The sequence below is a fragment of the Sus scrofa genome, chromosome 4 (genome assembly GCF_000003025.6).
Source record: "Sus scrofa isolate TJ Tabasco breed Duroc chromosome 4, Sscrofa11.1, whole genome shotgun sequence".
Lineage (NCBI taxonomy): Eukaryota > Metazoa > Chordata > Mammalia > Artiodactyla > Suidae > Sus > Sus scrofa.
Window position 1 is genome coordinate 30,857,099 of NC_010446.5, and position 18,972 is coordinate 30,876,070.

At 37.3% G+C, this 18,972-nt stretch overlaps 1 protein-coding gene and 1 long non-coding RNA gene across 11 annotated transcripts in view; one reads left to right on the forward strand and one right to left on the reverse strand.

The window, feature by feature from the left end:
• The window catches only part of OXR1 (oxidation resistance 1), a 519,109-nt gene that overhangs the window by 121,255 nt on the left and 378,882 nt on the right, over positions 1 to 18,972 (reverse strand). The gene's annotated exons all lie outside the window — the stretch shown is intronic.
• LOC106510005 overlaps positions 18,140 to 18,972 on the forward strand; it is a 108,278-nt gene continuing 107,445 nt past the window's right edge. For both annotated transcript variants that reach the window (XR_001308091.2, XR_002343686.1), the window contains exon 1: positions 18,140 to 18,447. This is a non-coding gene — a long non-coding RNA (uncharacterized LOC106510005). The remainder of the gene's footprint in view (positions 18,448 to 18,972) is intronic.

Below are 18,972 nucleotides of genomic sequence, written 5' to 3' on the forward strand. Positions count from 1 at the left end.
GGATAAAAAAGATGTGATATATTTATACAGTGGAATACTACTCAGCCATAAAAAGAAAATAATGCCATTTGCAGCAACATAGATGGACCTAGAGGTTATTGCACTAAGTGAAGTCAGAGGAATACAATATCATATGGTATCACTTATATGTAGAATCTAAAATATGATATAAATGAACTTACTTACAAACCACAGGCAGACTTACAGAGAGCGAAGACAAATTTTATGGTCACCAAAGAGGAAGGGAAGTTAGGGAGGGATAAATTAGGAGTTTGGGATTAGCAGATACAAACTACTATATATAAAGTAAACATCAAGGTCCTACTGTATAGAAAAGGGAACCATACTCAAACAACATTCTGTAATAAACCATAATGGAAAAGAATATGAAAAAGAACACACACACACACACCTGAATCACTTTGCTGTACAGCAGAAACTAATACAACATTGAATATCAACTATCCTTCAACAACAATAAAGATCACGGTTTGAATAACAGGTTTTTGCTTATACTGAGAGCTAATGAGGAATACAGAAAATTTCATGCAGAGCCTGCTCTTGTGGAAAGAACAGAGACAGAAAGACTAGGTGACTGGGTATTTGCCAGGAAGAATAGGAAGAGGGAGAGAAAAGAACCTGTGTCTATAAAATTGAACATCCCACACATTCAAAGGTGCAGCCTCTTATAAATAGGGAGCCTCTTGGGGCATAACCTAAATTAGAGAAGTTTAAGCAGCAGCATCTGCATGTTAGCCACTCTCTGATTCAGAGTCATACCCCAAATCCCCTCCATGAGCCCATTACTCACTGATTCCTCCAAATACCCATTTGTCAAAGGAAAACCTTAGACGCTCTAGTTATTCCACAAAACCCAAACCAACAGACCAAAATATAGAGCCATATAGGGAAAACTACTTGTGGTTCAAATGGGAAGGTTTCTGGAAGCAACTTCTTGCTCACCCACTGACTCACTCTATAAACACAAGGCACCTACTAAACCAGTCAGGTGTCATTTGTTCATCTTTAAACAGTATAATGTCTACATCCAGGGATGTTGGCAGATTTTATTATTTAGTCTTGGAGAACCATCCTTAGGTATCTATAGGAAGGAGCCAGAAAATTAAAAAAAATATATTACCACAAATATAATCATTTAGTAAGGAGCAAAAGTACTTGATTTCTCTTTATAACAATGTGTGGAATTCTCTTTTGCCCTCTTCTCCAGAAACAAAGAATGAAATGCTTTGCAGTGGTTAAGTACATCAAGGGTTTATATGATGTTGAAAGGAACGCCTTTTTATGTGACAAATACATACCAGCTTGAAGAGTTTCCTATTGGTCACATAACATCAAGAGCCCTTAGTGTGCAGTTATAAGCATAGACTCTTAGCAGAATGAGAGGAGTACAGGACTCTCTATTAAATGCTTGATTTGGATGACTACGTAGCTCAACATTCCATCAGTCGGTCGCTGAAATGAAGAATGCCACAAGAGAGGAAATACAGGTCTAGAACAAAAGCATCATCAACTGCTTTTTCTTGTTTTTAAACACAACAAAGGCATGAAACCTAAGATCAATGGCCCAAAGTATTCACAAAGTATAACACCTATCACAGAATCATTGTTGAGAAAGGAAGCTTGGCAGATTTTTTAAGTCATCTGGTGTATACCAGGGCTATATCTAAAATGGCCCGTAGGAGTTCCCATTGAGGCACAGCGGTAACGAATCCAACTGGAAATCATGAGGTTGTGGGTTCGATCCCTGGACTTGTTCAGTGGGCTAAGGATCCGACGTGGCCTGAGCTGTGGTGTAGGTTGCAGACATGGCGTGGATCCTGCGTTACTGTGGCTATGGTGTAGGCCGGCAGTGGCAGCTCTGATTCGACCCCTAACCTGGGAACCTATGTATGCTCTGGGTGCGGCCCTAAAAAGCTAAATAAATAAATAAATAAATAAATAAAGTCCCATAGACCGAAAAATGTGTGCTATTATTTGGAGAAAGATTCTCCGGCATTCTGTTAAATGATTAACCTTTTTTTTACTATAAGAAACTTCTTTCAGTTACTTATAAAATTTCTAGGGCATAGGCCTGTTTATTTGAATAATTTTTTAAAATTTATGAAATATTGTAACATATTCAAAAGCAGACAGAAGAGCAGAATGACCAATCACACAGATTCAACAATTTTTAAGACTGCCACACCTATATCACTCGCTAGGTAGTATGCTTTTGCTACTGTCTTTGCCAAAGCATTTTAAAGCAAATTCTAGCCTTATCATTTCACTTCTGCATATCTTGGTGTGTACATGTCTAAATTTTAAAAGATTTGGACATTCATGTTTAACCATTAGGTGCCATTATTATACCTAGTAAAGTTAGCACTCCAAACCCAAAAACTAGTCCATGCTCAATTTTCCAATCAATGAAAATGTCATTTTGCAGTTGGCTTGTTGAATCATGATCCGAATAAGGTCTACCTATTATAATTAGTTAAGTCTCTAGTCATCTAGACCAGTGCTTCTTAAATCCTAATGTGCAAATTAATCACTTAGAGATATTAAGATTCAGGACTTGGGGCAGGACTGAAGATACTAATAATCTTTCAGTGGTGTCAGCATTGCTACATTTGAAGCAGTTAAGATTCTAGTAAAGGCTCCACTGATTTTTTTGTTTTGTTGTTGTTGTTTATTTTTTATTTTTATTATTATTATTTTTTTATAGGCCAATGGCTTGTTGCAGAAACAGGTCAGTGATTCTGGGTTATGTCCCATGGTCTGAATTTCCATGTTTATTTCTCTGTGATATTATTTAACTTGTTCCTCTTTAACTTGAAACCCTTACTTTCTGCAAATGAGAGTGGCTCCAAAACTTGAATAATTTCAAGCGCATCTCTTTTTATAAAAACATATTAAGGAGTGATCTCTGATTCAAATCACTATTCAATTAGTATAAATATCATATGCTTCATGGTGCTCTTATGATGAAGAGCTGGCTCTAGAGTCAGATTTCTATGATTCAACTTCACGTCCATCACATACTATTTACGTGACTTTGCATAAATGAATTTTCCCCAAGCCTCAGTTTTCTCATCTGTAAAATAGGTAAAATAATAATAATATCCTCTTATAGACTAACTGTGAAAAATGGAACAAATATTTGGTAAATGCAAGCTGTTATTATTTTTTATGGATTTTTCAATCTTTATACTCCAAGTTAAAATATTTTAGCTTCTGGGACTTTTCTTCTAAGTCCTAAAACTCACTTTTCAGCTCTTTGTTCATTTTAGGCTCCCCTATAAATCAGCTATAGCTTTTCTCTTCTTTCGCACAGTGCAGACTATATAACTAGGCTGAACCCTAAGAGGGAGAATATTATTAGGTTTTGGAGGATTTATTTTTCATATTTTAATTTCCTTTTAAGGGTATCATAGCTTATAAGGCCTACAAATAAGACTTTTCATTACATTTAAAAAATTATAGTTGATTTAAAATGTTGTACCAATTTCTGTCATGCAGCAGTGACTCAGTTATACATATATATGTATAATTTCTTTTTTAATATTATTTTCCATTATGATCTATCCCAGGAGATTAGAAACAGTTCTCTGTACTATACAGGAGAAACTTACTGTCTATCAATTCTAAATGTAATAGTTTGTATCTACCAATCCCAAACTCCTAGCCCATCCCACTCCCTCCCTCTTTCCCCTTAGCAACTATAAGTATGTTCTCCATGTTTGTGAGTCTGTTTTATAGATAGGATCATTTGTGCCATATTTTAGATTCTACATATAAGTGATATCATACAGTATTTCTTTCTCTTTCTGACTTACTTCACTTATTATAATAATCTCTAGTCGCATTCATGTTGCTGAAAATGACATCATTTCATTCTTTTTTTATGGCTGAGTAGTATTCCATTGCATATATATATACCACATCTTCCATCTGTTGATGGATATTTAGGTTTAAACAAGTTTTTTAAAAATCTTGTATCAACTCATCCAAGTACATCTTTCAAAAAAGTATTGGTTCTTAGCAGTTCATAATAAAAATCTGGGTGATAAAAGTGTACAATAGTAAATGGTTCCAAATCAACCATCTTAAGTGGATACTGCAAAACTGAAAAGGAATTCCTGATGTGGCTCAGCAGTAGCAAACCAGACCGGTTTCCATAAGGGTGCGTGTTTGATGTTTGATACCTGGCCTCAGTGGGTTAAGGATCCAGTGTTGCCATGAGCTGTGGTATGGATCACAGATGTGGCTCAGTCCTATGTTGCCGTGTCTGTGGTGTAGGCTGGCAGCTGCAGATCTGATTCAACCCCCAGCCTGGGAACTTCCATATGCTGTGGGTGCAGCCCTAAATACACACACACACACACACACACACACACACACACACACACACACAGACACGCACGCACACAAAGAAAGAAAAGTAAAAAGAAAAAGAAAAACTAAGGAAACTTGTTTATTCATATAAATCCTATGTGAACTACATAGCTTTTTGGTGTGTTACCAGTAATATTTTGATATGAAGACTAGGGTTTAGTCAGAGACTAAATCTTCAGTTACTCAAGTTGAGCTGATGGAACACTCTGATATCTCCCTCTCTCTCTTTTAGGCTTGTGACATTTGGAGAGAAACCCTAAATTAAACTTGATACTTTGGGAAATCTAAGAAGCTAGAGAAGGAAGCGAGGTCGATCCAAAGCAGCACAGTTCACTCTGAAGTTTTTTATGACTGACTCTATGAACAGAGCACATGATTTATATGGATAAGAAGTCTGCAATTGTAAGTTGAATCCATGACTTGTAAATTATTCCTTTCTTTATAATAAATTCCATCAGCACAGAGTCACTTAGAGTCATCTTTCAAAGCAAGCAAGTGCTGCCCAGATGATCGGGGCCAAAAATAAATTAGGCAATGAGCCCAACATTGTTCTACATTTTGCTCTTTTTTCTTTTCCATTTGAGCTTGATTTTCTCAGATGTCTTTCCTCTGAGGCAATGAATATGTTTGTTTCGGAGATGCAGTCTCTTAGATTAATAATATGGAGAGTAAGATAAGAAGGTAGAATTGGCAGAGTCCTAGGACCAAAGCAAAATAATTGAAGAGAATATTATGAAAGCCTACTATTTTTTTAAAAAATTTAATTTTATTGGAGTATAGTTGATTTACAGTGTTGTATTAGTTTCAGGTGTACAGCAAAATGAATCAGTCATTCATGTAAATATATCCATTCTTTTTTCCCATATAGCTTATTACATGGATTTTCCTCTGCTATGCAGGAGGTTCTGGTTAATCATCTATTTTATTCAGTCATTCCCAGTCTCCCAATTCTTCCTCCGCCCCCAGCAGTTCCACCTATGGTAACCACACAAGATTGGTTTTGAAATCTGTGAGTTTCTGCTTTAGAAATTAAGCGTTTTTGTATCATTTTTTATTAGAGTCCACATATAAGTGATACCATATGATATTTGTCTTTCTCTGGCTGACAGCCAATTACTTTTGAAGAGTTATTTGCAAGACAGCCAAATGGCAACAGAAGTGTAGTGATATTACCACAATTTTACAATTATGCAGTGTTTTGGAATCAGTATTTATATGTGATACAAGTAAAGAATAACTAAATATGGCAGACTAAATAACTAGACTATCATATGGTAGACTAGAGAATTATGTCTAATTTAAAAAATGCAGCAAAAAATTAAATGAAAAAAGGAGGATGGTATATAAAAAGTGCTCCCCCTTTTTCTGTAGCTATAATACAAACACACATTCAGAGTATCTCAACACATGTAATACACACACACACACATATATATACACACAATACACATAGCACCTAAACCAGATCAATACAAAATAAGCATAAGCCAACAATGACAATTCATCTATTATCAGATAATAGACCATTTCATTGAACAACTTGTTTCATTTTCAGACATCTGCCTGCATTTAGCCTGAAATTATTGATTAAAAGCCAAACATAAAAAGGAATTAGATGGAATAAGACTATCTAGAAACCAAGTAGCATTTTATAAACATAATTTATGCCACAGCAGTTTTCCATATGAAGATAAAAGGCACAGAACATGTGTTATTGATCAATCACTCCAACAATGGATGACAGTATAAAGCTAGTATGTATTTGTGATCACATTTGAAGGTAATATGTTTTCACATTAAGCATAAAAATACTATTTTATTATCCCCCAAGCTTTTATTAAAATCTGATGGGTCAGCCTTATTGGATCATGTTATATCTTTCTTCATGCTCTATATTTGCAAGATCTACAGCTCCTAGGAAACCGATCTTTGCAAACTATTTAGGTTTAGGGACCATATCAATAACATGTTCTCAATGAGTAATATTTTCTGCCTTTTTGTCTAGGATGTGAACTAAAATATTCCCAGTGTCTATGATTTTATTTCAGTTTCCAAACTGCAAGTATTTAACATATTTTTTGCACTTTATCCTGGTGAGAGATATAGCAGTATATAAGGTGTTATAATAAAAAGCATACATTGCAATTTCCTCAGAACAGAAGGCTAAAACTTTACTGAGGGATTGTTTTCATCTGGTAATTAAATCACAGTATCAGGGAGTTCCCTGGTGGCTCAGAAGGTCGAGGATCTGCCATTACAACTGCTGTGGCATGGGTTTGATTCCTGGTCTGGGAACTTCCTCATGCCACAGATGCGGCCAAAAATAAAAAATAAATTACATCAATGTATCAGTAATATGTTCTCACGTAAATGTGTGTTGAAAATTATTGAGCATTTATATATTCTTATTGGGATCAAATCTTTCTTAGTAGACTGATTATCATCTTTTATCACATGACCTAACTCATTATTAGCACATAGTAGACATTCAATAAATATTTGTTAAATGAAGTGAATTAATACTAATAGAACACAACAAAAACATATTACATGTTCATGAGTGTTCTCGATCTAGACTCATATCCATGAAATATTCTACTTTTTACAATTCAATTTGTAATTACTTAAAATTAAAGCCACAAAGATATTTTGACAGATTTTTTTCTCATGTGTGCCTCCAAAATACTGTTAGGTAAATGCAAAAGAAGATGCATAACAGTTCAAGGGTAAGTATTTTTGCTTTTTTTTTTTTTTTTTTTTTGCTTTTTAGGGCCACACCTGAGGCATGTGGCAGTTCCCAGCCACCATCACAGCAACTTAGAATCCAAGCCCTGTCTGCAAACTACACCAGAGCTCATAGCAACGCTGGATCCTTAACCCACTGAGTGAGGCCAGTGATTGAACCTGCATCCTCATGGATAACCAGGTGTGTTTCTGCTGCTCCACAGTGGGAACTCCCAAGGGTGACTATTTTCTGAAGACATTTAATTTGTCGTCTTAATTTCATGTTTCATCCATACATATGTAAAAACAGTTTGGTTAACATCCTCATATAGTGCTATTAAGCATCACTACTATAAAAAAGAATCACTATAAAATTGTTGTGAGATTTTAGAAAACTAAAGAATATAATTGTGTCTGTGCAGATTCCAGCCTAAAAAACTCCCAACAGTTCCAGAGTCTCCCATTTCTCCTTCTTGCTCTTCATCTCCTACCACTCACAAACTGATCTTGTACCTGTATTTGAGATATTTAATCAGTATTTTCTCTTTCTCTAATGATTTCTGTGCCTGATAACCATTTCCTCTGATCCAGAAGCATCTCCCTTGCTCTGCTGGCCTCCTGGTGTATTCTTCCAGGCTTTACACTTGAGGTCCCATTTCATACAGCAAAAGGCCAGAAAAAAACCCTCCAGAGGGAACTGGTCTAATCTTTTCTTGAGCGTATTGCTATAGGTTATTTCCAGAAATTTCTATTTAGCTGTCCCATTCACTTACTGAATATTGGCTCCACTAGATTCTATTCACAAACTAGCAAGAGGTCTATTGCTCTCCACCCCTAACCACTCTGCCCTAGAATCATAAGATAGCTACAGAGTGAAAGAAAACAGGGAAGTTAAAAACGAAAGAAAACATCTGGTTACCAAAGGGGACAGACGGGGGTGGGGGTGCGGTGGAGGGCTAGACTCGGGGTTGGGACTGGCAAATGCATACTGAAGTATGTGGAATGACTGACCAGTGGGGACCTGCTGTAGAGCACAGGGAACTCTACCCACCATTGCGTGATAACCTATGTGGTAAAAAAATCTGAAAAAGAATGGATGTGTGTACATGTATAATTGAAAATCATTTTGTTATACAGCAAAAATTATCACAACCTTATCACAACTTTGTAAATCAACTATACTTCAATAAAACATTAAAAATGAAAACAACAACAACGACAACAACAAAACCAAAACATAATGTCCTGGTAGTGACCTCAAACGTTCAAGAAAATAAATGCCTTTACTAATCTTAGGTCTATCCTAGTTCTTAAGAGTTGGTTGTTTTATTTGTTAGCAGTGGTTGCTATAGAGTTTTGCTGTTGCTGATATCTTTCCTTGATAAATTATACAGTAATATACTTCTGAAACTAAAAAAAATTTTTTGGACTTTTTTTTTGCTTTTTAGGGCCGCAACCATGGCATATGGAGGTTCCCAGGCTAGGGGTCAAATCAGAGCTGTAGCTGCTGGCCTATGCCACAGCCACAGCAGTGCAGGATCTCAGCCGTGTCTGCAACCTACACCACAGCTCATGGCAATGCCAGGTCCTTAACCCACTGAGAAAGGCCAGGGATTGAACCTGCGTCCTCATGGATGCTAGTCAGATTCGTGAACCACTGAGCTAAGACAGGAACTCCTGGAACTAAAATTTTTAACACATGATTCTATTGAAAAATACCTTTCAATGTAGAACACTGTCAGCCTGACAAAGGATAAATGTTTTTACACTAGAAAAGTCTGAGGTTCTTGTAATCTTGAATACAAAAAATCATACCATTTGGTTTTACTTTTATTTTATTTTATTTTATTTTATTTTTTGTCTTTTTGCTATTTCTTGGGCCGCTCCCGTGGCATATGGAGGTTCCCAGGCTAGGGGTCGAATCGGAGCTGCAGCCACCAGCCTACACCAGAGCCACCGCAACATGGGATCCAAGCCGCGTCTTCAACCTACACCACAGCTCACGGCAACTCCGGATCCTTAACCCACTGAGCAAGGGCAGGGATCGAACCCGCAACCTCATGGTTCCTAGTCAGATTCGTTAACCACTGCGCCACAACGGGAACTCCTGGTTTTACTTTTAAAATTCAGTGCTCCACTCTCACTCCTTTCTTTGAAAAAAATATATTTTAATTAGCTCTCCACAAAAGGGATTTTCAGATAGAAATATTTTAACTGTCTTCCAGTGGGTGGGCATATCTGACCCAACTTTCAAGATGCTCTGAGACCATATTTGGGTTGCATTATGACTAGTCAAATGGCAAGAGTTCATAGAGTTTATGGATTTAAGAATAATTTGCAGGAGTTCCTGTTGTGGCACAGTGGAAACAAATCCAACTAAGAACCATGACGTTGTAGGTTCTATCCCTGGCCTCGCTCAGTGGGTTAAGGATCCGGCATTGCCTGAGCGTGGTTTGGGTTGCAGATGAGGCTAGAATCTGGAGTTGCTGTGGCTGTGGCTGTGGCCGGCAGCTATAGCTCCAATTAGACCCCTAGCCTGGGAACCTCCATATGCTCTGCGTGTGGCCCTAAAAAGCAAAAAAAAAAAAAAAAAAAAAAAAAAAAAAAGGAAAAAAAAAACAAAAAAAAAAAGAAAAAAGAGTAATTTGCAGATGGTATATTTTAAGGTTAAGATTTTAATTTCCTACTGATATATTTAAAAAATGCCCACCATGGAGTTTTAATTAATTTATGCTTATTTTACTCTTATGACCAGAGAAGAAGAAAGGCATGTATTGAGTCTCTTTCTTCTGAAAACACAACTTCTTCCCTTCTTTTACCTTTTTAATAAATCAACCTTATATTTATATATTACTTTTTTGCTTTTCATTTTGCTAAAACTCTCATTTATTTTCCTCTAATTAAGGCTGCTCTGTCCAAGACTGCTAACTACCAAATATTCATTCTTCCCTTCTTCCTTCCTGTTTCTATTTGGAATGATAATATGTTTAGCAAAAAAAAAATATAATTTTTCACTATCTTTTTCTAGGTGGCTCTGTGATCTAGTTCTGGGTACACTAAGACATGAGCTGAAGTCTACTAGAAGTTTTTGCTTCAGTGATACAGGTGCTCCTCCTTTCTGGCTCAACCTTCCCCCTATATGGAAGGTGGATGTGATGGCAGGAGCTATTATAGCTCTCTTAGAACCATGAGGAAAAGGCTAAGAAAATTTTAAAGAGCCTCCAGCCTTGACAGCCTGAACCTTTATCAGTGATCGCCTATTTCTGGACTTCTTCACACAGGAGAAAAATAAAGCTTTATGTGTTTAGATAAATGTCATCAGGAGTCTTTACTCACAGGGGAATGCAACTCCTCACTATTAGAGTAGGAATTTGAATTTAGGTTCTCAGTTTCCAGCTCTGTAAATCTTGCTATTACCTCTTTTAGATTATGGTGTATGCTAATCCTAGACTATAAACTTGACTCGTTCCTAGTCCTAGTACCCATGAAAATAACATTCAACATCAAGTCTTAGAGCATGAAAAAAAGGGTAGTGTCACATCTTGAATTTTAATTGGTTACCTCTATAACCTTTAGCAACAAAACTGAGTAGCCAAAGGCTGTTTTTAGCATTTCTCACCACTTTTTTTTTTTTTTCCTTATCCAATGAGCTTATTTTGCCTCCTGGCACTCTGTAACCTTTGGTATCTAGCATTCTACTCCTATCTAGGCCTGCCCTTTGCTAAGGGCTCTAAGCTCTCAGTTACATTGTCTTCCACCTCTCCACCACCAAGCAAAGCTGATGTGATTAGAGGAGAAATATAGACCTGCTGTCATGGAAGTAATTTATGGGGATGTAAGCATCATTTTAAGAAAATATTTGCATTTTGTAAGAGGGACCTGTAAATCCAGTTGAACCTCTCAAGTTGGAAAGCACTGAAAAAATCATTTGCGAGTGAGAGGTTGCTCTGGTATTCCTCATCTAATCCAAGCAGCCACTCTTATCGCCAGCTCAGCCCCTTTAACTTCTTCCTCATATACCCTCCACCCTCAGCCAGCACAGGCAGCAACACAGCACCAAGCAGGGGTTTGGTGCTCAGTTTGAAGACCTTCCTAGTCCTAGAATTAGAAGAACCTGAAAAAGAATGGATGTGGGTATATGTATAACTGAATCACTGTTGTACAGCAGAAATTATCATAATATTGTAAATCAACTATACTTCAATAAAGCTTAAAACAGGGATGGCAAGGAATGTTTTTTGGTGATAATTCTATACATTTAAAAAATATTGGAGTTCCCACTGTGGCACAGCAGGTTAAGGATCCAGTGTTGTCTCCGTGGTGGCTTGGGTTTGATCCCCAGCCCAGTGCAGTGGATTAAGGATCTGGAGTTGCTGCCGCTCTGGTGTAGCTTACAGCTGGGGTTCATATTTGATCCCTGGCCTGGGAATTTACATATGCCGCAGGTACAGCCAAACAAAACAAAACAAAAGCAAAAAAAAAAAAAAAAACCAAAACAAAAAGACAAAAATATCTACATTAGTAGATATTTTAACTATTAATATAAATTGGGCAATTAAGTTTTTCATGTTTTAATGTTTCTTTGACATCCTGTAAATCCTGTAATAAATATTCTTCCTGTATCTCCCTCTTGTCTTTTCTCATTCGCTGTCGTGTCCTTGGCATGAAAAACCTACTTCCTCTTTGAGATCATTCTACCATAGCCTTTAATTCCTTTCATGTGCAGCTCAGTTACGTTGTGCCTATCAAGTGAAAAAAACAAAAGCACACTCAAGCAAAGGACTCAGTTTCTAGCCTCAGCTGTACAATTCATGGGCTAACTGATCTTGGGCCCACCATTTACCATGTCTGGGCCTCAGACTTAGCTGAAAAATGGTGAGGTAGATTCACCTTGGGAAGGTCCTTCAGTTTCAGGATTCGATGATTTAAGCCCACGTGTACACTTCTGTCATTAATCTTTGCAAGAACCTTGCAGGGAAGGAGAGTAATGTTATCCCTCTGTTGCAGATGAAGAAATCAGGGGTAAAAGAGGATCAATGGCTTTATCTACTGTTGTACAGGCAGCAGTGCAAGAAACTAAACCCAGGTATTAGCTGACTTTCATCTCTTCAGAGAAAGGTAAGACACCATTTCCCTATACAAAGAGGAGACAAAGGGGGTCAGATGGGTGAGATGCTAAGGGCCACATACAAACTCCTAAGACAGAGCAGGGGTTTCACTCTCTTAAGACAGGGGATTATAACTTGTAGATATATCATATTGCATTAGATCACAACGACTAAGGGAAATTATTACCATCTTCCCCCAGCGCGACAAATCTGCTTTAGACCTTAGATTATTGGACAACACTTAGGGGTGGAGGGTCCCACCACACAAACTAAAAAGAAAAACGAAATGGTTTATTAAAAATGATGTTTACCTTCTTCTTCATATAGACTAATGATGGTCAATGGATACTTATTTGATTCATTTTATAATTTAAGAAATACTTTTGTGCTGATATATATATATCGGTTCTTTAAATTTTAGGGGACAATGTAAATTTCAGAAATATTTCTTCATCAGTATTCTTTTCTTTTTTTGTCTTTTTAGGGCCACACCTGTGGCACATGGAAGTTCCCAGGCTAGGGGTTGAATCGGAGCCACAGCTCCCGGCAACGCCTGCTCCTTAACCCACTAAGCGAGGCCAGGGATCAAACCGACATTCTCATGGATACTAGTCAGGTTCATTACTGCTGAGTCACATCAGAATTCCCAGTGGTATTCTTGACATAATATTACACACTAGTCAAGAGAACATATGCATTTATGAGTTTAAAACTCTTATTCTATTAAGTGGGGGAAAAACAGAATATGAGCACTGGCAATGACAATGATTTACTTCTCCATTGATATTATCCTCTGCTTTTTGTTGTTGTTGTTAAATTAAAAAAATTATTATAGTTGATTTACAATGTTGTGCTAATTTCTGCTGTACAGCATAGTGAAGCAGTCATACATATACATACATTATTCTTCTCATTCTATCTTCCATCATGTTCCATCCTCTATTTTTATCAGGCCTTTCAGGGGGCATGACAGTAGTTGGATGCATAGAACCCTGAACTAGTAGTCAGATGATCCAAACTCTATTCCTGGGACTTGCACTGACTCACTCAGTGACCATGTGCCTATCGGCTGATCTCCCCTAAGTTCTCAGATCTTAGAATTCAGGGGTGTTTTCTAATTTGCTAACCTCTGAGAAATGCTGTGAATGGAGGTACAACTGTGTTTGGAACATGTAAAAAAGGACTGGGGAGAGGGAAAGGCTTAAGACTTGAGTCTTAGTCCACTTAGCATGAAACATAACCAGTATTTTTTAAGAAAACTTAACTTTCATTTCACTCTTTCTGAATGCCATCTTCTTCTCCTTCAGCCTTGCCTCTCTCCATGTGGTAGGAAAATCCGTCCATGTTACAGAGGGAAAAGGGGAATGAAGAAAAGGAGGGTTTGTTGTCCTTCATCCCCTCTGACCTCCGTAAGTCTGATCCTGCGCCTCCATAATGATCTGGTTGAACGTTATTTGGAGAGCTGGTACAGTTACCCATTAAATGGGAGGAGGATTTCTTCACTTTTGAGAAAGGGAAAAGCCCCCCCATTCTGAAATTCTCTTCAGAGCTTACTTCACTTCTTCCATTTTTTCAACAATTGCTGAGTGTGGCATATTGTGCTCAGCTCTGAAAATAACAAAGACAGTGAAGATATGGTGTCTGCACCCAAGGAAGAGCTCATAGGTCGGAGGCACTAGATATTTCAACAATTTATTACACTACAATATGTTGAGTGTGAAGATGAACGAAGACAGCATAGAGGAGACTGGAACATCTAGAAAGAGTCAAAGAAGTGGTTTATCAGTTAACCTTGGTGAGAAATGGAAGCAAGGGAAAAAAGGTCATTCTCCAGACAAAGTTTTATAGAAATAGGTTTTTTTAAAGGCAAAAATGAATATTTTATCAAGCTGAATTGTATACCAGGCAATATGCCAGGCTGTCGTAAAGTCTATAAAAGCATTGTTTTGGAGTTGGATAGATAAAATTACAATTCCATTTCTGGCTAAAGGTGTGACCTTGGGCAAGTTGCCTGACCTCTAAAAATCTGTTAATTCATTTAGAGAATGGAGATTATAAAGGAATCTATACCTCATATGGTTATATGAAGATTAAATGAAACAGTACACATAAGCACTCAGCCCCGTCTTTGGAACCTGGTAAGAGAGTAGGTGTTCTATGAATACTAGTTATTATGAGGTATTTTATGTACAGCTTCTCACTGAACCCTTGCAATGATCCAGTGGACAGGCATTTCTAAAATTAGGTCAATGAAGAGGATATAGAACACAGGAAATGCTAGGAAGATAGGTTCCAAAGCATGAAAGATTGTATTGCCATGAGAAGGAATCTGGATTATATGTAGCAGGCAATGGAATCTCTTAGAGGATTTTTAAAAGAGAATCAATGAGTTCTGTGTTTTAGAAAGAGCCTTAAGATGGCAGTGTGGATAATAGGTCGGAAGGGCATTGAAGAAGAAGGTTAAAAGTTCGGCGAGGAATTCTTGTAGTGAATCACTATGAATGATAGTCATATAGGAAATCCCAAAGGCAACTCTAGGGATCTTCATAAAAAATTGGCAGGTTGGCAGATGCCCTGCTCCTCCAATGTCCATCTCTTCCTGCATTCTGTCCTGGCAAAAGACATGCTGATGAATTGTACTCGCACTGAAAATCTTTTCAGATTGGTTGTCTTTGTGAGCAAGTTGCTTAAGGTGTTAATCATCTCTGAAAAGGCAGCAAGTCAGTCCCCTGCTGGTATTGGGAGAACTAAATGTCAGTGTGACTGTTTCTCGGCTGCAGGAGAGAAGCAGAAAGCAGACACTAAAAACATTCAGGTAGTTTACTACCTTTCTGACTTTTGTCATCTTCATATGCTGATGACCATCATCAATCTACTGCACTGATTCAAGAGGAGTAAATCACACACAACGGTAGAGTTGATGTAAAATGCAAACAGAATATATTTCATTCCACCATTGATTTACCACCACATATTTATTAGTGCTTCATCGCTTTCTATTGGAAAAAGCCAATTTTCCTTATCCCAGCATTTAATGTTTCCACTCTAAGGCAACAGTCCCTTTCCACTATTTTTTGCTGAAGATCATCAATGGTAAAATGTATGCTTGGAAAGAGAAAGGACTGCAAAAGAAGTTTAAAACATGTCGATGGGCACTCTTCTCTCAAAATAACAGGAGCTAGGTAATTCAGAAGGACTACTCTGTTAGATACCTGCATCTGAATATACACCTTTGTGAAAAAAGTATGAGAAACCAAGTTTTCTTTTGAAATACCTGAATTTACTATTCTGAATCCTTCCCTTTCTGCACGTGCTCCAATCCAATATTGATTAACAAGACATGCTTTGTTGCCTTGATTTCGGTTGTTTGCATAACATGAACATATACTTTGACTTGAGAGGTAACTATCAGAGAAGAGTGAAGACACGGAGGAGCAAAAAAGTCTGAGCATTTTCTCCTTTTCTGGATTTGCAATTCTAGAATGATAAAAGAAAATACGTGTCCTAGCTCTTTAAAAAGGTGAGTACATTAAAAATCATATTGCATCTAAAATATGTTAATTTGGAGTTCCCTTTGCGGGTCAGTGGTTAACAAATCCGACTAGGAACCATGAGGTTGCAGGTTCGATCCCTGGCCTCGCTTAGTGGGTTAAGGATACAGCATTGTGGTGAGCTGTGGCGTAGGTCACAGACACGGCTCAGATTCTGCATTGCTGTGGTTCTGGCGTAGGCTGGCTACAGCTCCAATTAGACCCCTAGCCTGGGAACCTCCATATGCCGCATGTGTGGCCCTACAAATACAGAAAAAAAATTAAAATATGTTAATTATTATATATATTTATAAATCATTTAAAATATTTTTACAATGACAATTAGCTGTTAATGTTCTAAAGAATTTTTGAATCTTCGCAGTATTAAATTTATTAAATGTGTTTGCAACTGAGAAACAGTGACAGGATGATAGTGAATAATAACTATAAGATCTTTTCTTCAAGTTTAAGACTTGATCATAGTGGTTGTTTTTTGATAATTAAAAGGATTTACAGCATTAAATCAGAAAAGCAGCTTCCTAGACTTGGAGAAGAAAGTAGAGGGGGGAAAAAGACATCCTTAAGTGAAACAAATAAATGTGTAAGAGATTTTTTAAAAAAAATAAGAAAATGAGATACTTTCAAAGTAAAAAAAAAAATTACAACCAAGATTTAATCATCCAGAGAAGGAGGTAGGAAACCATAACACCAATGAAAAATTAATTAATTAAAAAATATGAAAAAGGACTGAATTAAAAGAGAAAAGCCACCAAACTTTAAAATCAAGGCTATGTCATACATCTGTAGAAATAAATTGAAAATATAATAAGCAAGGGAGTTCCCATCATGGCTCAGCGGTTAATGAACCCGACCAGCATCCATGAGGATGTGGGTTCGATCCCTGGCTTCGTTCAGTGGGTTAAGGATCTGGCATTGCTGTGAGCTGTGGTGTAGGTCGCAGATGTGGCTTGGATCTCACATTGCTGTGGCTGTGGTGGTGTAGGCCAGTGGCTATAGTTCCAATTGGACCCCTAGCCTGGGAACCTCCATATGCCCCAGGTGTGGCCTTAAAAGACCAAAAAAAAAAAAAGAAAGAAAGAAAATATAATGAGCAAATAAGCAAGAAATAGGAAATACTAGTTAAAATATAATCCTCAAATCTACAAAAGGTAAAAGAGGTTTTCTTAGCTAACACAGTAAATATCATACCTCTACATAATAACTTTGAAAATTAAAAAAGATGAATATGTGGTTAACTGCATAACCCTGACTTGCCTCTATGCTTAATAGCTCCAACCCTGCAGTATTTCTAATATGTTCAGATTGTTTTTTCAGTTTTTAGAATTTTTTTTGCCTTGAAAGAATTTATGATATGAAACACACACCCACATACACACACACTATTAAAGCAAACTGAGGTTTCCCTTTCTTTTATTGTAGCAACTCTTTTCTGTCTCTCTTTTTTTCAGCCATAAGGAAACTTCAGTTACACCAAAGCCTCAAGTTCATTTCAAATCTGGGTTAAAAGATGGTTTTGATCTTTGGACAATTCTGATGATGCACGTGGAATCAGATCACATGAATGCGTGTATGTCTGGGGAGGGGTGCTTTTGCAGGTCCCTTTGTTAGGCAAGTTTTACAAACCACACCTTCCTTCACTATCAAATGGAAGTAATGTAGCCCGGCCTACTTCATGGCGATGCTAAGGAATTTTAAGTAAAATGAGATTGCATGTAAAGGTTTTTACAAATTAGGCAGTACAGAATAAATTTAAGTTATTCTCTATTAGAAATAATAGCAGATTTACCACTGAGTTACATTACAGAAGAATAACAATTCCAACACTCTTAGGCATAAACGAAGGTTAATTATGAGGGTACATCATGCTGCTGACTAACTCTGAGACTTCATCTTGTACCATTACTACTCTGTCTAGTCCTGTTCTTTCTGTTTTGTGAATAAACCAAATTTGTTTTCACCTCCCAGCCTTTGCATTTACTACCTCTCTACCTGGTCAGCTATTCTCCTGGCTCCTTTTATGGCGTCTCATTATATGAGTCTATCTTGAATGACACTTTCTCAGAGAGACCCCCAGTATTATACAAGCTAATTATGCTGTGCCCCCACCTCCTGACTCTAGTTTCATGTGATTACATTATTCTATATTGCTATTATTATTTTCTTAATATTTATTATCTAAATATCTTCTTCCTTTTTTCTTTTCTTTTCTTTTCTTTTCTTTTTTTAGGGCCATACCTACAGCATATAGAAGTTCCTGGGTTAGGGGTTGAATCAGAGCTGCACCCAATGACCTAAGTCACAGCCACAGCAACATTAGATCCAAGCCACATCTGTGATGCATGCTGCAGGTTGCAGTAACGCTGGATCCTTAACCCACTGAATGAGGCCAGAGATCAAACCCACATCCCCATGGACTCCACGTCAGGCTCTTAACCCACTGACCCACAAGGAAAACTGTGTAAATATCTTATTTCCATTTTACTAGTTTAGGGAGAAACCACCACCATGTAAGGGCAGAGCCCTCTTTACAAAGAAACTGAGGAACCAAGAAATCTGTCACTAAGCTAGATCAGACTGCCAACACTTTGGATGACAGTCAGGAAGATCATAGTGACCTTGTTAAATCCAAGAAACGGTCAGCTGGAAACCTGACTTTCCACAGGAGCAAGGTAGGAAGGGAAGAACACGAAATTAACAATTTTCCATATGATGCATTTGGATAAGTAATGGTATCTTTTTGTAAATAATATTCAGTATGTATTAACACACCCTTCAGATAACTATTTGCCTCTAATTTCTATTCTATGGCATATGCACTATTTAAAAATACTCCCTCTCACTAGTTCCATCTGTCATCTAAAGCAAAATTGTGACATGTCACATTTATTGATGGCATTTCCTAACCGTCTCCTTCACAAAGTGTTTCTTCACTCTTGAGACATTTAATCACTTTCCACTCACTATTTACATACCTGCCCTGCAGCTCACTCTCCAAGCCTCTGCCTTCAGCTGTCAGCAGATCTCAATTTGCTGTTTCTTCTAAATTCTAACTCAGAATCACATATAACACAACTATGACGCCTAACAAAATGCATAATTATAACTGTCTGTATATGTCTGTCCCTCTCATTAGATTCCATCTGTATTACCAAATATGTAGTCCCAGTGCTTACTTATTACAGAACATAGTAGGC